This window comes from Hypanus sabinus, chromosome 3, assembly GCF_030144855.1.
Source record: "Hypanus sabinus isolate sHypSab1 chromosome 3, sHypSab1.hap1, whole genome shotgun sequence".
NCBI classification, from domain to species: Eukaryota; Metazoa; Chordata; class Chondrichthyes; order Myliobatiformes; family Dasyatidae; genus Hypanus; species Hypanus sabinus.
The window spans coordinates 10,984,155-11,007,321 of record NC_082708.1 but is presented as its reverse complement, the minus strand read 5'-3'; the positions used below and the strand labels follow the sequence as shown (position 1 = coordinate 11,007,321).

Below are 23,167 nucleotides of genomic sequence, written 5' to 3'. Positions count from 1 at the left end.
GAGCTTGTTTGCTATTATTGATTCATGAGTGTCTTCAATACCTGGTCACATCTCCAGCATTTCCAAGTTCTTGGGTGAGGGTGCCTGATTTTAAAAGACCTGAAACACCCGATGACATCAGGTTATATCACTGGTCTGTTCAGAGCATCATGAGATGTACTCTTCAAATGAGAGACATGGAGTAAACAGACAATATCTTTTTCCAAGGGCTGAAATGTCTTGATACCAGAGGGTACTTTTAAAGCGATATGGGGTAATTTCTCCTCCCCATTTAATTTCTTGGGTATTTGGGTTGCTTTTAGCTTTAAGCCTTGAACCTTGGAAAGGTCAGCTAATCGGACAGTGGTGAGTGAGGGGTGTGGGTGTGAAACCAAGCCTGGGATAAACTACTTGTGGTTCAGTATTACATCAAGTGCTTCCTTTATACAAGAACAAAGGATAAGATGAATAGGGGTACTGGATGACAGTTGCTCTTCCACTCCTATGACAAGTGTATCTTTCCTCTCACTAACGCAAGACTAATTTTATTTATTTTAGCAATGTATTGCCTCGTAGGTCCTTCCGGCCCTTTAAGGTACACTGCCTCAGTAATCTCAGATTTAACCCTAACCTAACTAACCAAGGGACAATTTGCAGTGACATCTTCAGACTTTGGGAGGAAACTGGCAATCTGGAGAAAACCCACACATTCCATGAGGAGGACGTACAGGGACTCCTTACAGAAAGGCACTGGAATTGAACTCCTGAGTTCTGGAAAGCTCCGAGTTGTAATAACATTGCTCTAACCGCTATGCTACCATGGCGCTACCTGGTCATTACATAATGACTGACTGGGGAGATGCACACTAGGTGCTTTTCTTGGGTTCAAGATCCTCATTGTACCTGTTGGCTTTCTGTGTGGAGCATGAAGACTGCCCCCAGTGCAGGCTGTTCAAGGGAGGACATAGGGCTTCTCAATCTGTCCCAGTGTTTCATGAATGAATACTGATGAGGAATATTTCATTTATTCATTTAATTCATTTCGATATTTCATTTAGGTTTGGTGTCTTGATGATGTGCTTTTTCAGGCATCTAAAATGCCCAAGCTTCAGTGCTCATTTCTAATGTTTGCCTGTTAATGATTGCCTTTTAGAAAAGCAATCAGAAGCATTAAGTATTCGTTGGGAAAATTTGAGATCTTTTCTCTTTCTCACTTGTGATTGGCCAGAACTGAACAACATTATGTTGGAGATTTCAGTGCATATCGACAGTTATGTTCAAATAAATTTTCCAAGTGTTGAGTCAGAGGCTGAGGGGAGATCTGATAGAGGTTTAAAAAATTACATTGGGTAAATCAGAATCTTTACCTCAGGATAGAAATGCCAATACCACAAAATGTGCTTTTATATCTGTGGCAGGGTTGGGGGCAGGGGGAGGTGGGGCGTTCAAAGTAAATGGTGTGTGTGTGTGTGGTACGTTTCCTTGCCCCAATTAAACAGCAGTTTACCCAAAATAAACAAAAGGAATCCCAGCTATTTTCTCAATTAGTTTTTGCTCTTTTAAGAGTTGTCCCAAATAAGTGGCTGCCCCGGTTAACCGATGGGCCCAATGAACCAGAATCCACTTTATGCAGCAGAGAAAGGAAATGAAACATGGAAGGAAGCAGCAAAAATGATATAAAATCAATAGAATTAATAAAGAGATCTTGAAAATATCGCATAGTAGGCAAGAAGCCAGTGGAATGTCGAGAGAACATCAATGACAGGAAAATGTAATGAGGTGCATCCAGTATTTTTAGAAGCAGGGTTTAGACGAGGTATTGATTCATGATCTAGACTTGAAGGATTAGCATGAGAGAAAACATTAGGTGGTATAATCTATGATAAATTGATTCTCATATGCTTGCCTAAGCACTTTTTTTAAAAAAAAGACTGCTTCTTTGATTCCTCTGCAATCCTGATCACAACATCCCATTATTCTGTCTCAGGCAGGAAGCTTCTTGTAAGCAAACCTGGGTAATTAAAAAAAACTATTGTCCGGTATTTGAATTAAGACTGGTCAAAAGGATAAATGGGGATTGTAATTTTATACTTCAAAAAATTGATATCACTGGAGCTATTTAACACAGTTTCATTTAATTTTTCAGAAGACTTACTAGCATCATGAATGATGCATTCCCCTATCTTTTTGCTGTTCATAGAACAAAGAAACAGCTGTGCTAACCCTTTATTCTACTGAGGATCTATCCCTTCCCTATATATATATATTTTTACATTTTAAAAAAAAAATTACCTTTGACATATCCCCTGTACTTTCCTCTAAACACCTTAAAGTTATGCCACTTTGTATTAGTCATTTCCTCCCTGAAAAAAGGCCCTGGCTGTCCACTCTATCTGTGTATCTTATTGTGCACCTCTATCATGTCATCTCTCATCCTCCATTCCAGAGAGAAGCCCCAGCTTCCTCAACCTCTCCTCATGTGATGGTTCCACTCAGTTAGCTCCTGTATATACAGTCCACTGAAGCAAATGGCTTCTAGCATATACATATTAGAGATTTGAATTCAAAACTGTGGCTGGTGGTGCGGAGTATTGTACGTGATTAATTCCTTTCCACCTTGTTGCTTTCAACACTATGTGAACATTCAATTAAAATGTCAAATTTTTGCCAAATTATCCCAGCAAGTTGTAGTGATGCAGAGTCCCTGTAAGTGTTAGAAGCAATGATTTTCAAGTAGAAATAGCCTATCTATAGGGTGGGGATAAATTTAGCAAAACCTGGATGTCTTGCACATTTCAAAATCAGAATTGGGTTTATGATCATGACGTGTCATGAAATTTGTGGCAGCAGTACAGTGCAAGACAACAAATGTCACAAAAGATAAATTTAAAATGTCCAAAAGAGGAATAGCGAGGTAGTGTTCCTGGTTTCAGAAATTTAGTCGCTTGGGGAACGAAGTTGTTCCTAAAATGTTGCGTGTGTGTCTTCAGGCGACTGTACGTCCTCCATAATGAGGAGATGGAATGTTGTGTCTTCACTGATGGATACCACTTTCTGAAGACACTGTGTTTTGAAGATTTCATTGATAGTGGGGATGGTTGTGCCTGTGATGGAGCTGGCTGAGTCTAAATCCCTCTGGGCATCTTTTAATCCTGCACATTGTAACCTCCATTCCAGGCAGTGATGCAACTAGTCAGAGTGCTCTCTGTGGTATATCTGTAGAATTTGCTAGAATCTTTAACCTATCAAATCATCAGATTAGCCTTCAGCCCTTTATGCCGTGGACCAATACCATTCAGCAAGGTTGTGGCCCCCTGTTCTAAGGGGATAATCACCCAAAAGCACTTGGCCCATCCTTGAAACGTTCCCACCACCTATGGACTCACTATGGACACTCTTCATCTCATGTTCTCGATATAGGAGCAGAATTGGGCCATTTGGCCCATTGAGTCTGTGCCACCAGTTCATTATGGCTGATCCAGTTTTCCCCTCGGACCCAATCTCCTGCCTTCCAACCACTAGTCACAGGCAGCCAGAGACTGATGCAAAATATTTATTCAATTCAAATGCTATTTCGTTGTTCCGCATTATTTCCTCTCTAGCATCGTTTTCTAGCTTTTGCCTCTTTTATTTATACTTTTGGTATCCTCTTTCATTTTATTGGCTGGCTTACTTTCATATACTCTGCAGCCTGTTCAGTCAATGCCCCCTATTGTTTCCATCACAAAGATGGCCAACCTCTAACTTGAACATTATTCCTCTCCACTCTGGTGGTTTCTCTGTTCCTGAAACCCACATCCACGCTAATGTGAATTTTCCTACTTAAACCTTTATTTCTTCTAAACTGAAAATATTCCAATGTGCCCATAATCCATCCCAGCCTTCCACCTTCAATGTACTGGAACTAATTCAGAAACCTGTGATCTTTCTGTGAAAGCATCAGCTCTGCACTTGCTGAAGAATGTGGGCTTCTAACTTGGCAGCACCTTGATTATTAAACATTCCTCAGTTGATAATAAATTGCATTGGAAATCCTGCTAAATGCTACCTAACACAGTAGTGTACTGTTAGTGCAACACTTCAGCGCCAGTGACCTGGGTTCAATCTGTAAGGACTTTGTGCATTCTCCCCGTGACGTGTGGGTTTCCCCTGGGTGCTCTGGTTTCTTCCCACGTTCCAAAAATATACAGCTTAGGGCTAGTAAGTTGTGGGTATGTTATGTTGGTGCCAGAAGTACAACAACACTTGCAGGCTGCCCCCAGCGCATCCTCTGACGGTGTTAGTCATTGATGCAAACAGTGCATTTCACTGTATATTTTGAAGTACATTTGAGAAATAGTTAATAATTCTATTCTATAACAACAATGTGCAAAAGATGTCCCAAGGATTCTCATAGAGCAGGGGTTGCCAACCTGGTGGCCACAGACCCTTTAGTTAGTGGTAGGGATCCATGGCATAAAAAGGTTGCGAACCCCTACCATTAGTAAGAACTGAATAATATAGCTTTCAGGGTGGATATTCAAAAGGTTGATTGAAGTGGTATCTTAAACGAAGAGGGAAGAGAAGATAATTCAGTTATGAGGGAATTATCAGAATCTTGGCAGCTGAAGGATCTAACACTGGAATATCTGAGGGATGAAATGCTGGAGTATGGATGTCTTGGAGTAAGAATAGGGATGGAGGGCTAAGGCGTCAGCAGGGACGGAAATGCAGAGGACTTTGAAAACCAAGACTGGGAATTTTCAAACGGCGACACCATATTATCTAGATGATGTATAGCATCAACCTTCTGGAAAGATATCTAAAGGTAATTTCCTTAGAACATATGTGGCGTCCATCATTAAGGACCCCTACCACCCAGCACATGCCTTTGTCTCATTGCTATCATCTGGAAGGAGGTACAGAAGCCTGAAGTCACATACTCAGTTTCAGGTACAGCCTCTTCCCCTCTGCCATCTGATTTCTGAATGGGTAATGAACCCATGAACACTTCTTAACTCCTTTATAATTTCTATTTTTTGTACTACTTAATTTGTATTATATCTTTACTGTGATTCAGTTTTTTTGCTCATCATATATTGCATTATACTGCTGCTGCAAAGTTAACATATTTCACAACATATGCTGGTGATATTAAACCTGATTCTGATTTAGTCAGAGAGATCGGTGAATCTGGAATTCATTGCCATTGACAACTGTGGAGGCCAGTCATTGGGTGTATTTAAAGTGGAGGTTGATAGGTTCTTGATTAGTAAGGGTGTCAAAGGTTATGGGGAGAAAGCAGGAGAATGGGGTTGAGATGTAAAGTAAATCAGCCATGGGAGATCAAATGACCAAATTCTGGTCCTACATCTTGCGGTCTTGTACCGTGACGCATAGACATGGCCTCGTTTACAGAAAGTAGATGGAAGGAATTGATAAAGTGATCTATGGCAGGACTACAGTCTGGAGTTGGAAACAGCAAGTCTTGGAAATGGGCTTGAGGTTTGAACCTCATCCACAAGTCAGCTGTGGTTGTGATGGCCTCGTTCCAGGAAGAGAAAAGGAATTTTGGCTGGGACTGATGATGTCTTCACTGTATCAAAGAACAAATGATGGAAGTTTCACGTCGGGCAATATTTTCTGACAGTTCTAGAGGAAGTGAAGGAGTCAAATCCAGTGATTCAAATTGCATCTATAAGGAAACGTCCAGTCAAATGCATCAACTAATACAAACTAAGGATGTGCTGGGGGCAGCCCGCAAATGTTGCCACAACTTCTGGTGCCAATATAGCATACACACAATGCTCAGCAGAACAATCTGCAGCCAATGTACAACAAAACTCCCCCTTTGTGCAGGTACAGTTCTGTACCAAAGCCTTAGGAAAATATATATAGCCGGGGTGCCTAAGACTTTTGAGCAGTACTGTATTTGTCAATGTCGCGCTGAGAGTGAGCTTATAGATCTGGTTGGAGCGAAGGATGTTGGGAATGGCAAGGGTGGGACAGGTAGCAGAGAAACAGTGCTAGGGCTGGGGGGGGGGGGGGTGCTGCATTCTGAACAATTGATTTATTGATCATACAGAAAAGTCTCTCTGGTGCTTCCCACTCCCACCCCCTTTTCCCAACCATGATTCTCCTCCCCCTGCTCCCTTCCCACTCTCAGTCCAAAATGGAGCTGTCCAGGCCCTGTCCAGCTGTCCAAAGCACCCCCAAACCATGATGCTTCATTGGTGAGATGAAGTGTTGGTGAGCAGTGCCCTCCTTCCTTCAAACGTAGCAGAGCGCATTTCTGCCAGAAAGTTCAGCTTCTGTCTCATCTGTGTCGTGGAACATCCTTGTGGTCTTTTGCAAACTTGAGATGTGCAGCAAAGTTGTTGTTGTTTGTTTGCTTTCGTTTTGGGAGTAGTGGTTTCCTCCCTGGTGTCCTTTCGGATGTCCGCTCCTAGTGGGAGTAGCAACAATACTGAATTTCTTCCATTTGTAGACAATTTCTCTTTGTAGACAATTTGTAGACTGATGAATAATAGGGCCTTTAGAAATGCTGTTGTAGCTTTTCCAGCTTCATGCATCTCTACAATCATTCTAAGGTCCTCTGAAAGTTGTTTTGAATGAGACATGGTGCACGTAGAGATCTTTCTTGAGAAGAGCAGGCTCTGCCAGTAACCTGACTTTGTGTGTCATTTTTTTAATTGGGCTGGTTATCTCCACACCTCCAATCTCATCTAATTGAATGGAACACCTGACTCCAAATAGCTTTCGTAGAAGGCATTACCCCAAAGGTTTACATTCTTTCTTAAATCTAGACTGATTGTTTAAATGGTGTACTCAGTATTGATGAGAAATATAATTGCTTGTGTTATTAGTTTAAGCAGATTGTGTTTGTAATTGTGATTTAGAGGAAGATCAGAACACATTTTATGAGTAATGCAGAAATCCAGGTCATTGCAAAGGGTTCACAAACTTTTTCCTGGCAACTATATATTATGAGCAAACACGAGGAAATTGCAGATGCTGGAAATTCAAACAAAACACACAAAATGCTGGTGGAGCACAGCAGGCCAGGCAGCATCTATAAGGAGAAGCACTGTTGACGTTTCGGGCGGAGACCCTTCGTCAGGACTAACTGAAGGGAAAGATACTAAGAGATTTGACGACAGTGGGGGGAGGGGGGAAATGCGAAATGATAGGAGAAGACCAGAGGGTGTGGGATGAAGCTAAGAGCTGGAAAGGTGATTGGTGAAAGTGATACAGAGCTGGAGAAGGGAAAGGATCATGGGATGTGAGGCCTCGGGAGAAAGAAAGGGGGAGGGGAGCATCAGAGGGAGATGGAGAACAGGCAGAGTGATGGGCAGAGAGAGAGAGAGAAAAAACAAACAAGTAAATATGTCAAGGATGGTGTAAGAAGGGGAGGAGGGGCATTAATGGAAGTTAGAGAAGCCAATGTTCGTGCCATGCCATGCCATGGTTGGAGGCTACCCAGCTGGTATATAAGGTGTTTCCTCCACCCTGAGTGTGGCTTCATCTTGATAGTAGAGGAGGCCATGGATAGACATATCAGAATGGGAATGGGACGTGGAATTAAAATGTGTGGACATATCAGAATGGGACATGGAATTAAAATTTTTTTTTGCACAGTACTGTACTTGTTTAAAAATTTAAATAGAAGTAGGAGAAAGTCATTGGCTCCTCATGTCTCCTTTCCCCATCAATAAGTGATTTTTTAAAACTTCAGTCCCTTCATTTACTTACCTAAATTAAAATGAGGTCGCACATAGCATAGAGGTCAGCACGGTAGTGTAGCGGTTAATGCTACACTTCTCAGCACCATCTGTAAGATGGGGATTCAATTCCTGCCACTGCCTTTAATGAGATTGTGCTTTCTGCTTGTTACTGAGTGGTTTTCCTCCAGATACTTGCACATACTAAAGATGTAGTGAGTTGTGCGCATGCTGGAAGCATGGCAACATTTGTGTCTTGCCTCCAACATATCTTTACTGATTTGATGCAAATGACTCATTTCATGATGCCTTTTGATGTACGTGTGACAAATAAAGCTTGTATTTCTTTTAGAAGATTGATACATTTTGAATATACTCAGCAGCTGAGCATCCTTTTGGGGAAGAGAATTGTGAAGATTTGGAGCCTTCAAGGTGAAGACATTTTTGTCTCAACTTGATTCTGAATGTCCAGAATGTTCAAAGTTTGAAGAACTTCGAATGTTGAAATATTAGCTGCATATTAGTCCTAAAGAAGTGTCTCTGTCTGAAATGTCTATTGTTTGTTCTTTTGAGTTCCCCCAGCATTGTGTGTGTGTGTGTGTGTGTGTGTGTGTGTGTGTGTGTGTGTGTGTGTGTGTGTGTGTGTGTGGGTGTCTCTCATCTTTATCCATTTAAACAAGTATGTTCTCTCTCCAAGAACAAACAGATCCTCTGGTGGATATTCAGTCCATCCGGTATCCCTTACCTTTCAGCCGTATAACAGATGCTAGCTTACCAGGATTCTATGTTAATGAAGCAAGGCATTGCTATCCTTATACTGTAAGCTATTGACAAGAAAGCCAACATGTCAACCATTTCAAAATCTAAGTGCATGGATGGAAGGCATATAGAGGCAGGTCGATGGGACTATGCAGAATAATAGTTCAGCACAGATTCGAAGGGCTGTGGGCTCTTTTGCTATCCTGTATGCTCTATGACTCTTGTCTTTTGCATTTTTTTGATTATCCCAGGTATACTATCTGTTCTGATTGTTTCTGTGAAGCAACACTTATTGTTTTTATTACAACACGTCTACAGGTAGTAGGTCTGCTTATAGAGCATGTTTTTATAATGGTTTAATTATATATTTTATTCGGAGAGGCAGAGTGATACAGGCCCTTCTGGCCCACCGAGCCACGCCACCCAGAAATCCACTGATTTAACCCTACCCTAACCGCATTGACAGTTTACAATGACCAATTAGCCTACTTACTAGTGCGCCTTTGGACTGTGGGAGGAAACCGGAGCATCTGGAGGGAACCCACACTGTCATAGCAAGAATGTTGAGACTCTTGCTTTGATCTCTGAACTCCGACGCCCCGAACTGTAATAATGTCACACTGACCACTACACTACCATGACGCCTACGGAAAACTCTTCCCATAATGTGGGCCAGGTTGATAATTACACTGTTATTATCCCTCAACCATCAGGCTCCTTAACCAAACTTCACTGTTCCATCACTGAACTGTTCCCATAACCTATGGGCTCTTCATCTCCTGTTCTTGATATTTATTGCTTATTTATTTATTGTAGTTTCTTTTTGTATTTGCACAGTTTGTTGTCTTTTGCACATTAGTTGTATATCCAGTTGGTGCAGAGAAAATGAATCTCAGGATTGTATATGATAATTTGATAATGATTATCTACTTTGATAATAAGTTTACCTTGAACCTTGATTGCAGTACTATGATGAAAACCTGTTTTGATCTGTGCTTTAAAGGCATTTCACATTCCAAGTTCAAGTTTAATTATCATGCACATGAATACTGCCAAACTTGACAGCATTCCTCCAGGGCCCAGATGCAAACTAGGGTACCAAACATAGGGTCACACAAAAAAAAACCCAAGTCCCTGAGTGTTATGGCATGTAGATTGATGGTGCATGAGATGTTGTACTAGAGCAAGCACGCAGCAGTCTGTTGTGCTGTGACATGCCTTCTGACTATAGGAGATCTCAGGAAGTTAACTCTGTTTTAGCAGAACCACCTGTACTTGAATGCATATTGTTGTTGAATGACCCTTTGAGCAGGGTCACTTGTACATTTTTATCTCAACAACCAACAGCAGGTTCTGTATCAGTATTTTTATCCTTTACAAAACTGTAAGTGGAGGCCTGAATCCCACATGATGTATCTGTTTTTGGGAGGTGCCAATTTTCTCTTTTCTCAAGTTGCCAGCTCTTCCCAGGAACTAGCATTAAAAATCATTCAGGCAGCTTCTCTGTTTGTGTGTGTGTGTGGGAGATGAAGGCTGTTTGTCACAGGAAGACAAGGCAATCAAACCCAAAATAAATTCTCATTTTTCAGGAAAGGTAGAAATCTGCCCATGTCATCCAGCCCGAGACACACTTGGTTTTACAATGACAGTACTTATACTCATGACATCTTCCTCCCTTCTGTCCTCTGACAAGAAAAATTTACTTTAGAGTCATAGAGCACTACAGCACAGAAACAGGCTGTTCGATCCATCTAGTCCATGCTAAAATATTCTGCATAGTTCCAGCACCGGGACCATAGCCCTCCATACAATTCTCATCCATGTACTTCAATGTTGAAATCAAATCCATATATATTACTCCACTGGCCCCTCCTTCCACACTCTCAGCACCCTCTGAGTGAAGAAGTTCCCTCTTGAGTTCCCCTTAAACATCCCGTCTTTAACATATAACCTCTAGTTCTAATCTCACCCAACCTTGGGGGGAAAAGCCTGCTGGCACTTATCCTTTTGAAAACTTCATAATTTTGTACAGATCCATAAAATATTCTAATTTGCCTATGCTCGGGGGGGGGGGGGGGGGAGAGAGGAAAGCCCTAACCTATTCAACCTTTTCCTATAACTCAGGTCTTCAAATCCCGCAACATCCTTGAACATTTTCCCTGTGCTCTTTCTATTCTACTGATACCATTCCTGTGGGTAGGTGAACTGATCTACATACAATACTCCAAATTATGGGGCTCTCCCTTGGTCAGGGTCAACCACAGATATTTTGTCCTAGCTGTCTACATTATATGCTGGTTAGTAAGCGAGGGTAGCACGAAATGAGCAGCAAGCTGTTGCCCGTGTGGCGGGCTTCCCCTCACCATGCAGCTGATGTACTCAAAGGAGGAGTAGAGACCCATACAGGTCGGCACCGGTGGTGTCACAGGGGTTGCCAGTTGGTGCTGAACCCAACGTTGGACTACTTTAGGGACTCCAGCTTCAGATGTTTCTTTTAGGATGTAGTTCTGAAGCCGTTCCCATGACTGGGTGTAGCTGCAAGGTAGTAGAGGTTTGAGATCAGAGTCTTCATTCTCCTACAAACATTTGTACGCAGATCATTAGAAATCAGGTACTTTAATGAATGAATTGTTCTTGGTATAGCTCTGATACCATTCTAAATAGTCCATCAAGACTTAATTAGTTGTAACAGTAATAATTTAATTTCTTAAAATTAATTGTGCATCATTCCAAACTGATGGTAATCAGTGATTAATGTGGTCATCCATCTATAGTTCCAGCAGATTTTCTTTCTTAACGTTAACATGTTCATGCATATCAGCTTATTTTATGCTGTTTTCACAAATGTCAGGGTCCCTCACTGGTGACAAATGGAATGGAGAGTTATAGACCATGTGCAGGCACAGATATTGTGGGCTGAAGGGCCTGTTCCTAAGATGTACTGTTTTCTTTTATAATGATTACGTGAAAAGATTAATGCATAGAAAAGCTACCATCCTAATCTCTGCTCATTTGTTCTTACTTTGACATTTCCTCATGCATGCCCTTAGTCATGAATGATTTCTCACTTCACTTTGACTCATTCAGCTCAGAGACTATACGGTTTTAATATGACTCGCCTTCATTCAAAAAATTTCTAACCAAAAAGCAATTACTAACCACTGCACAAAATGGCTTTATAAGAAATATTTACACATTACCTCACTTCTTCATAGGTAATTACAATACTGAAGCTCCTTTGGTCCTGATGATGGACCTTGCCCTGACCTACTGAGTTCCTCCAGCATTTCTGGATTTCCAGCATCTGCAGAATCTCTTGTAGTTAAGAGCAAAGATCCTTAATGTAGCTAACAAAACAACAATGCATGTATGGTTTGTGTATCAGTAATAGAATACTCGAACTTTTCTGAACGTTAGTCAAGCTTCCCAACATCCTTGTACCATGTTTTATGTCTATCCATATGTAATAATAATAATAATAATTCCAAAAGCATTATTTTTGGGTACTGCACTATTTGCTTTGATATTTTAAATTTTCAAGGTGTAACAAGATTTGAAGTAACGCGTAAAGTTGGTACAACAATGAACAACACATGTAAATGTAACACTTGGGCTTGGCCAGCACGTGTTCATCTAGGGGAAGACAACTTCTGGCCTCGCCAGACTGAGAAATCTTGTTCGTGTGGATGCTGCATGATGTGTTGCCCGGTTACAAATCCACACTGTAAAATATCAGACAGTACACCATATGCAATTAAGTGATTGAACTTTATAAACCTTAATCTGAATATAGTGTTGATAAAGAAAATAAAAAGAAAAAGGGCCCATTTTAAGGGAAAACGTCAAAAGTGCACGTTAGAGCTCACAAATACGGCTTTTCACCCACTATCGACCTCCTCCGAGCGTGGCCGACCTTTGGGCCCTCGCTCCCAGTCCACTCCATCCAGTGGTCTACCGGCTCTCTCCACATGTGTCTTCCTCCTTCCTCTCACCAATAAAAGACTGCAAAAGTCTCTCTTCCAGACTCTCAAGAAAGAACAACATTTCCCTCATTGGACAGCTCACATATTCCAAAGCCCCATTATCTCTAGTCATAACCCAAGCATTGATGCTTTAGAGAAACCATTACATTAGCAGTGAAACATTAGAGATGCCATTACATTAACAGTGAAACCTTGCAGCGTGTTACATAAAGATAGTCTTAACTGCAGAATTGTGGAAACTAGTGTTTTTGATAGACTGTCTACACTTTATTGCTGCCCCAGAAAAGCAGACAGCGTAATCAAGGACTGCACCCACGCTAGACATTCTCTCTTCTCCCTCCCCATTGAACAAAAGTACAAAAGCCTGAAAGCATGTACTCAGCATTCTTAAATGAACCTCTTGTACATTGATTCATTTTTTCACCTCACAATCTATCTCATTATGATCTTGCACTTTATCTTTTACCCACACTGCAGTTTTCATATCTTTTACACTCTATTCTACATTGTTATTGTTTCACCTTATTCTGTCTCAGTGATCTAATCTGTATAAACAGTATGCAAGAAGAAAAGCTTTTCACTGTATCTTTGTATATGTGACAACACAATAAAATAAAGTTACGGCCATTCCTTCTTTCCCAGCTGGTTTTGTTGACAAGTTAATTACTTTAGGTGGGGCAGTTTAAATGTCTTTATTGTTTGCTAACAGCTGTGGGTCAGGGAGTAGCATTTTCTCCTGACTCAAAGTTTGTGGGTTCAGATTCCACTCAAGCAGGGGTTCTCAACCTTTTTAATACCATGGACCAACATCATTAAGTGCCGTGGACCCTAGGTTGGAACTCCTACACTCAAAGCTCAAGTATGTAGTCTTTATGGAGCACTGGCTGGGATGTTGGTGCAGTTGTGCAGCTGGTACTACTGTTCATGCAGATCAGATCAATGACCTATTTCTATCCCTCGGGTGGGTGCAAGATCCCATGCTTCTATTTTGAGGAATTTCTGTCCAATATTTATCCCTCCTCAAAATCTAAAGTTTGTTACCTGCTAACTTCTTTCATTCCTCACTGTGTATGGGAGTTCATCATAAGCAAAACGGCAGTTGTGCTTCCTCTTTTACAATTGAACAGCACTGTACGTGGCCTTTTGGCCCACGATGTTGTACTGACCCTTTAACCTATTCCAAGCCTTACTTCTGACAGAACCCTCCATTTTTTTTCTATCATCCATGTGCCTACCTAACAGTTTCTTAAATGTCTCTAAAATACCTAGCTAACCACTACCCCTGGTAGGGCATATATATATATTTTTTTTTAAATTGCCTCTGACATCCCTGTTTACCCCAATCATCTTAAAATTATACCCCCTGATAATTCAGCCATATCTACCCTGGATAGTCACTATCCACTCAATTTAGTCCTCTTGTACACCTCTATGAAGTCACCTTTCCAAAGAGAAAAGCCCTAACTCACTCAACCTATCCTTATTGGATGTTCTCTGTAATCCAGGCAACATCCTGGTAAATGTCCTCTGCACCCGCTAAAGCTTCCACATCCACTTAAAAATGCAGCCTATTAGCTGTAGATCACCTTATAACTGTGAAGTCCGTTGTGTAAATCCACAGTCTTGTCATGTTTGGCCAATCATCTTTGGCTGCCTGTACAGCAATTAGGCTCTGCTTTTGTAACTCAAAAGTCTCAATGACCTAATTCTGTGAACAGCTGAAGGAAAACTAGAACTACTGTGCTAATGCATCCTAATGTTGGGGCTGCAATCTGGTTTGCCAATAAGATTTCAGTACAAAATTGCTGGTTCCTTTTGGAATTACACTGTAGACACTGTGTTCTGCTGACATTCATCACATTCACAGAGCCCACCCTGCACTTGCTGCTCCAAGCTGGTGCCATCACTCGCATCAAATGTAAAATTGAAGTAACAGATGTCTAATCTCCAGATTCTGTAGCCTTCTCCATGCACACCAAAGGATGTACCGTACATTCTGAAAATCTTCTTTAATATTTCCCTATCAAGCACTGAGAAGTGAAGCCTTGCGTGGTGCTGGTGTCAGGATCACTGCTGTAATATTTCACTGGGTAGATTTGCTTCCAGAACCTCCACTTATTTGCAGATGTGTGAAGGCCTGAGGACTGTAGCAGGCGTTAAAGGATTTTCAGATACTTGGCACAGCAGTAGGATTGAGCATGATTGAAGAGGGAGAACCAGTTAAGGGGACGTTTCTATCAAATGCCCAAAAGCCATTAAAATCATTGTTGGAATGAATGAGCAAACTCCTTCCCTTGGCAAAGGTCATAGATTTAAAATTATTTAAACAGCAAATTTTTTTAATTTAAATTTTATTTAGAAATGCACCATAGTAACACACCCTTCTGGCCCAGTGAGTTCACACTGCCCAGTTACGTCTAAATGACCAATTAACCTACTAACCCATATGTGTGTGGAATGTAGGAGGAAGCAGAGCACGTACAGACAGCGGAGGGAATCAAAACTGTGTCACTAGTGGTGTAATAGCTCTATGCTAACCGCTACACTACCATGCTGTGCCCTTTTCCCTATAGAGCTGTTGGGGCAGAATTTGAGATCAAATTAGAATTGGCACTTGTGTTTGAGATGAAACAAGATTTGCAATGCAGAGAGAGAAATGATAGGCTGGAAGGCAGTAAAATGGAATGACTGAAGAGATGATATTTCCAAGCAAAAGGAGATGGTAATAAGATGGTAGCAAAGTCAAAAGTTGAAGTGCACCAGCACCAGCGTTTTACAGCACCAGCAATCCAAGTTCATTCCCCGCCTCTGTCTGTAAGGAGGGGTGTACATTCTCCCCATGACCGCATGAGCTTCCTCTGATTTCCTCCCACGTTCCAAAGGTGTGTAAGTTACTAAGTTCTGGGCATGCTATGTCGATGCTGGAAGCATGGCCTTGGACATCTATTTGGTAATCATTCATAACAGAATGTACAGTTACTGTCAGGGTCAGTACTTAATCCGGTTCAGAGTGATCTGATTAACAGTTCCACACAAGTCCTCTGCTCCTATCACTTGTGCAAAGCAAGTCTTTATCCCTTCTTACAGCAGGCCACAAGGTAGTGTACCAGTTAATGTAATGCTTTATAGTGCAAGCACTATAAAGATCAGGGAAGATCAGAAGATTGCTGTTACAGGAAAGCAGCATCCATAATCAAGGGTTTCCACCACCCAGGTCTTCTCTCACTGCTACTGTCAGGAGGAAGGTACAGAAGCCTCGGGACTCAGCATCCAGCTCAGGAACAACTATTACCCCACAATCATCAGGCTCTTAAACCAAAGAGGATAACTTCACTCACCCCATCACTGAACTGTTCCCGCAAGGACTCGCTTTCAAGGACTCTTCATCTCATGCTCTCTATCTATCTATCTATCTATCTATTTATTGTTATTAATTTTTTCTTTTCTACTTGCATAGTTTGACTTTTGCACACAAATTGTTCGTCCTGTTGGATGTGATCTTTCATTTACTTTAATATGGGTATTGGACTTACTGAGTAAGCCTGCAAAAAACTTAATCTGAAGATCGTATATGGTGACGTGTGTTCTTTGATAATAAATTCACTTTGAATTCCCACCAGTATCTGTAAGTAGCTTGTACATTGTCCCTTTAACTGCGCGTTTCCGCTGGGTGTTCAGGTTTTCTCCCACATTCCAAAGCCATATGACGACTGTGTTGGTGCTGGTTGTGTTGGTCATTGGCGTAAATGCCACGTTTCGACGTATACGTGGGGAAAAATAAAACCTATCTTTATTAAATCTGTATTGTTCTAATGTTTGTCTGCATGTGCAATAACAGAGCACTTGACCTTAAGGGAAGTGGTAAATAATTGTTTCCCTGGCAGCTTGTGGCCCTATATACAGAAAGATGGGAGGAGATAAAATGTCAGGTTCTAATATCTCAGGCGTTGGTTCAGTGAGGAGGAAGTATTGTGTTTGAGATGATTCAAGTTCAGTTGTTGTATTCAACTGTAGGCAAGTACACCACCAAACACAACAAGGCCCCCCTAGACCAAGGTGCACAGTACATGTTAAAAAAACACTCACACCAGGGTAATGTCACCACAAATAAACTAACAAATACTAAGGTGTATTTACAACACAAGTCAAAAAGTAAATCGTGTAACGTTATTGGTGCTTCAGAAGTGATGAGACCATGATAATGGCAGGGAATTCAACTGTGTCGCAATCGGGGGGGGAAGAAGCATTTTCCCACCTGAGATTCCTTGTCCTAATGCTACAATACCTCCCGCCTGATGGTGGGGGGCCAAAGAGGTTTTGAGACAGATGGGAGGGATTATTGGCAGTGCTAAGGCTTCTGAGTACCCTTCCTCAATGACTGGAAGAGAGACCCTGATGATCTTCTCGGCAGTCTTCACAATCCTTTTAGGGACTGAGAAGTGGAGCCTGTTGTCTCGCATTATTAATGGAAGGAGAAATTATCTTTGGTTATAGCATTCTAGGTGGTACGTGAAAACTGATGGACAGGCAGTGGGACAGAATGGTGAACAGTGCTGAATGCGATTCTGTAGATTTGGGTTAATTATCAAAAGAGGGAGATTTGGGTTAATTGTCGAAAGAAATTATTTTCTCTTTTGCAGAATTATAAGCTGTGATGCATTGGCTGGACAGGTGGTGCAAGCAGACCTAATGGCTTTCTTTAGAATATTACCATTCTGTCAGTGGAGGAAATGAGCAGGTGCCAGGAAGTGACTGGATCAGGACTGACTGGACAGCTTTCACATTGAGCTGAGTTCCTCAATTCTCTAAACTGTGATTTCATAGTTCAAAGTAAACTTATTATTAAAGTACATGTATATCACCATATACGACCTTGAGATTCATTTTCTTGCAAACATTCACAGGAAAATAATGAAATGCAATATGATTTATGAAAATGATACATAAAGACTGACACAGCTGATGTGCAAAAGAAAATATTGTGTTTTTAATAAATAAATAATACCGAGAATCTGAGTGGTGGTTTTCTTGAAAGCGAGTCTGTAGGTTATGGAATCAGTTCAGCATTAAGGTGAGTGAAATTATCTACACTAGTTCAGGAGCCTGATGGTTGTAGGGCAATAACTGTTTATTGTTGAGGACGCTGACTCTTCCTACTGTTGAGGAACACCCTCAAGACTGTCTCTGGTCTAGCTGCATCATTGTGAGATACAAAAGCTGCAAGACCCGACAGAAGATAGTAAAACCGCCAAGAGGACCACCAATGTCTTCCTCCCTCACCTGTTTCTGACATTTACTGGGAGCATTGTAGAAGAAGGGCCCGAAGCATTGCTGAGCATCCCGACCACTGTCCTGCAATCTCTTTGACATATTACCATCGGGAAGGAAGTACAGAAACATCAGGACTAGGACCCCAGACTATGAAAGCATCTTCCCTCAGGCTGTGAGACTTGTGGAAGACCTTTCCACTACCAAGGGCTTGTCACTAGGAGCGAGCTGTTTACTGTTGATTCTTAACTGTTTACCTGTACTGTGCATGTTAAATTATATTTTTAACTTTTCTGTGGTAATATACAGTCAGTTGACATTGAACTTGAACTGAACTTGGTGGTGTGGCACCTGAGGCTCCAGCACCTCCTTCCCAATGTTTGTGACGAGAGGAGGGCATAGTCTGGAGGATTGGGGTCCTTAATGATGGATGCTGCTTTCTTGAGACAGAGCTCCTTGTAAACTTGTGGTAAAGGTTTCGTCTGTGATGGACTGGGCTGTGACTGTCACTTTTTGTAGTCGTTTCTGTTCTTGACTGTTGGTTTTGAGTGGATCAGCCAGAGTGGAGGCAACTCGGTGGGATTAGATTACGTTTGAGGATACCTACCACTTCTCGGTCAGTTGTTGACTGACTATACACCTTCGTTTTATTGCTTCAAATTTTTTTTCCCTGTATCTTGCTACCTGTGGGTGTCATATACAGAGTAGTGTCAGTAATGTTATCTGTAACTCAGGAGGTCATTTCAGTTACCTGAGACTTGAGCCTGTCAACCAGAGCGTTACTTAAGCCTGGTATTGAGGGAGTGCTGCACTGTTGTAGATGCTACATGGCTCTGAGGCACGGCAGCATAGTGGTTAGTGTAATGCTACTTACAGCACCTGCAACCCAGTTCAATCCACCACTGGCTTTAAGGAATTTATATGTTCTCTCCATGACCGCATGAGTTTGCTCCAGTTTCTTTCTAACATACAGATGACTAGGTTAATTGATCACATGTATGTCATTGGGAGGCATGGACTCATTGGGGCAGAAGGGCCTGTTACCCTGCTGTATCTCTAAATAAAACAATTTCTAAAAATGAAATGTATTATACTTATCCAGCCTGTTGCGGGGTGAGGGAGGAAATCTTCCTTCAATTGATTTTCATTTCTCGGTGGCCAAGTAGCCCAATTCTGCTGTTATGTCTATGTCCAGGAAATATTTGAGACTGCTTTTGATCATTGAGTCAGCGAGCACCACAGCACAGAAACAGCCCCTTCAGCCCACCTAGTCCATGCTGAACCATCATTCTGCCTAGTCCCATTGACCTGCACCATGACCATAACCTATCCATGTGCCTATCCAAATTTCGCTTAAATGCTGAAATTAAGCCTGCATCTTATTCTAGTCTACTTCTTTATCACAATCGATTCACATTGTACAATTATTGATTTTTTCCCCCCCCAATTCTCTCATTAGATCAAAAATTACAAAATTAGACTATGCGGCCCATTGAGTCTGCTCTGCCATTTGATCATGCCTGATGTATTATCCCTCTCACCTTTATTCTCCCGCCTTCTCCCTGTAACCTTTGATGCCCTTGCTAATCGAGAACCCATCGACCTCCACTTTAAGTATACCCAATGAACCTGGCAGCTTCCATGACCAGCTGTGTCAATGAATTGCACAGATTCACCACCCTCTGGTTAAAGAAATTCCTCCTCATCACTGTTATAAAGAGATATCCTTGTATTCTGAGGCTGTGCCCTCTGGTTATTAGGCTCTCTCGTCCTAGACTACTATTGGAAACATCATCTCCACATTCACTCTATCTAGACCTTTCAATATTCAATAGACTTCAATGAGATACCACCCTCGCTCTTATAAACTCCAGCGAGTACAGCACGGATCATATATGTTGCATTGTCCACCTGTAATAGCCCCTGAACTTTGTAGAATGGAGGTAAAGTGGAAGTAAAATTGGTGGATCTGGGTAAGGATGATAACCTCTTTCCCTGGACTGCATTAGTGAACCAGCCGGGCTTTATGACAATAAAATAATTTCATGGTCATTGTTACTGAGGCTAATTTCAATAACAGATTTATTTAATTGCTTGAATTCAAATTCCCCGGCTGTCATTGTCAGATTCAAACTGGCGTCTCTGGATCAGTGGTGCAAAACACTGGTTGTTAGTCCAAAAACTTCAGCGCATGATCAAACCCCCAGCTTAGTTGGTTTGGTTGGCAGTGTGCTCTCCTCTCTGTTGTGTGATGCTGTGTTCTTGTATTTGAGGCATCCAAGCTTGCAGAGTATTTTATCTATGTGCTGACTGCATGGTTTCATTTTAATCATTCTTTTAATAATTCTCTCCTGATTTATTTTATTGTACTTTATCTAAGCTTGATCACAGTAACCATATGGTCCTGTAGATTCCATCCCCCCCCCCCCCCACCACCCCCAACATCTGTCTTGTATCCTACACCCAAAATAATTAATCTGAAGCCAGGTCCTTAAACTGTCTGTTGAGGGGAACAGCCCTCCCCCTCTTTATCTTTTCTAAACCAGTCGTGATCAAGTACTCAAATCTCTCAGCCATCTTTGTTCAAAGGAGAACAAAGAATTTACCGATACTTTCAAACCTTCTCAATGCCAGTGGGAGGGGTGGGGGAAGCATAGTTACTACTATACACTCAGTGGCCACTGACTGTATATTTGTGGTTTAGCCTGGCCCTTGGTGTCCAAATTGCCATTTGACCTTTTATCTGCTGCACGTTTCAGGCAGATTACTTTGTTAGCTAGCTCATCCCCTTCAGGGTTCGATGTCTTGTGTGTTCAGAGGGATGCTCTTCTACACACCAGTTTTGTAATGTGTAGTTTTTGAGTTACTTTCACCTTCCTGTCAGCTTCAACCAAGCTGGTCTTCTCCTCTGACCTCTCTCATTATCGCTGTGTTCTCATCCACAGAACTTTCACTCTCTGGGTGTTTTGACTTTCACACCATTCTCTGTAAACTCTATAGAGACTTGACATGAAAATCCCAGCAGATCAGTAGTTTCTGAGATCCTGAAGCCACCCCGTCTGCACCATCAATCATTGCAGCATTGTGATCAAGTGCACCACCATCAAACCTTCCAGCCCTTTTCATTCAAAGGAAAGCAAAGAATGTACAGATCCCTTCACAACTTTCTGGTATAGCAAATGTGCCACAGCCAGGGGGAAATGTGATGATGTTCTGTTTCCATGCAGCCAGGGCTCTTAAAAGAACGGGGAGAACATAAGCTACTTGTAGTCACCGGTGGGAATTGAACTGCAATCGCTGCAATAAATGTCGAGAACGTTACATGAAGAATCCTTGAAAGTGACTCTACAGGTTATAGGGTGTGTCCATAGTGCTCTGGTTCAAGAGCCTGAAGGTTGAGGGGTAATACTGTTCCTAAACTTAGTGGTGTGACTCCTGAGGCTCCTATTCTCCCTCCCTGATGGCAGCAATGAGAAGAGAGCACGGCCTGGGTAGTGGAGGTCCTTGATGATGGATGCTGCTTATCTCTGATAGTGCTCCATGTAGATGTGCTCACGAATGGGGAGGGCTTTACCCGTGATGGAATGGGCTGTATCCACTACTTACTGTAGGCTTTTCTGTTCAGGGGCATTGGTGTTTTCATACCAGGCCATTACACACTAGCTGCTTTGTACAATGCTGTCAAATCTCACCTGTGACTTAACAGAATATTTTCCCTGTGCTGCTAAAGTTTAGAAAGGTAGTCACTGCAGCCTGGTCTCTTCTCTGAATACACAAAGAGCAGTTTTCAAATCTGGCAATAATTTTGTCACCTTGGATTTGTTTTTGGCAAGAATTAGCCTGTGACTTAAGTTTGCCTTTGAGAATTGTGTCCTGGAAACCTGCCTATTCATGTGCTCTGTTTGTCACTGGAAGAGTGACTGGGTAACGTTTCTGTGAACTGATTTTGTATTCAGTGCTTTCCTAGCGTATATGACGAATAAACCGTCTCAGGCATCCTGCCCGGTACAGTATTGATTATAACTGACATTTCGATGACAAACTCTGCCTGATGAAGATGCTAATAAATGTTTGTTATAAACGATACCTGTACCAGGCTGGAAGCCTGAGAAGAGTTTACTGGTGTTTTTACATTTGTACTCTAGAGAATTACATTGAACAAATGTTGATGTATTGACCATAAGGAAGTAGAGACAAGGAGAGTACTTTGATCAGTATTTATCCTGTGGTAACAAAATGGCTAGTACGAGAGGGTATAATTTTAAGGTGATTGGGGGAAAATGTAAGGGTATGTCAGAGGTAAGCTTATTTTGCACAGAGTTGTTGCTGCATCAAACTTGCTGCCTGAGGTAGTAGCCATATACGTTGGGAACATTTAAGAAACTCTTGGATAGGAAGGTGCTGAATAGAAAATTAGAGCTCTATGTAGGAGGAAAGGATTATATTGATCTTAGAGTAAATTTAAAAGTTGGCACAACATTGTGGACTGAAGGGCCTTTACTGTGCTGTACAGTTCTATGTTCTAAACTAAAATAGTCAATCAGGTTATTTTCTCAATGATGGTCATATACCATTTGCGTGGTGTTTAGACAGCCACATGAATGCGAGGAAAGTAAAAGGATATGAAAATTGTGTAGGCATAAGGGGTTAGTTTGGTCACTGTTAGTTTTAAGAAAGCACTAAAATGATCATTAAGCCCACACTGCTCATGGTCTGTGTGTCTCCCATCACGGAGGAGGCTTATGTAGCATCTACACCAGGACCACCGGACTCAAAAACAGTTACTTTCCTCAGGTAGTAAGGCTGGTTAACACCTCCACTCACTAACCCATCCCACCACTACTGTATGATTTCAGTCGCCTTGTGTACAAACACTCCTGTGTCTAGCTTCACTTTTGAACTATCAATCTATGTAGATAAGCTTTGTTAGGATTTACAGTATATTCATTGTGTTTTATAGCTTGTTTTTTTGCCTCACTGTATTGGGATTAACAATTTCTTTTGTTCTACTTTATACTTGTGTGCTGGGAGTGACATTAAACAATCTTGTATCTTTTGCGATGTTCTGAAGCAACAAATCGTTTGTACAATTAAATGATTTACCTGCTTGAGCCAAGCAAAGTCCTGCTGAATCTCTGCACTCTCTCAATCACAACCACATTCTTGCTATTGTGTTTCTCTTGTATTTTGACACTGAGCCAAGAGATGTTGCAACAGATAGTCCAAAGGTTGCTTGAAGGTATGAGTTTTAAGTAGTGGACAAACCAAAAAAAGAACAGTAAGTAGGTGGAGAGCGAATTCCAGAGCTAATGAATGGCCTGAGAATCTGAAGAGGCAGGTGAGGGAGCATTTGATTGTTCTGGGCCTGTACTTGCTGGAGTTCAGAAGAATGAACAGGGATCTATTGAAACCTATCGCATTTTGAAAGGTCTGGATCGAGTGGACATGGAAAGTGGGGATGTCTAGGACCAGGGTACA

General features: G+C 41.6%; 1 protein-coding gene across 2 annotated transcripts in view; it reads left to right on the top strand.

Moving 5' to 3' along the window:
* pak1 (p21 protein (Cdc42/Rac)-activated kinase 1) overlaps positions 1–23,167 on the top strand; it is a 303,556-nt gene that overhangs the window by 215,767 nt on the left and 64,622 nt on the right. The gene's annotated exons all lie outside the window — the stretch shown is intronic.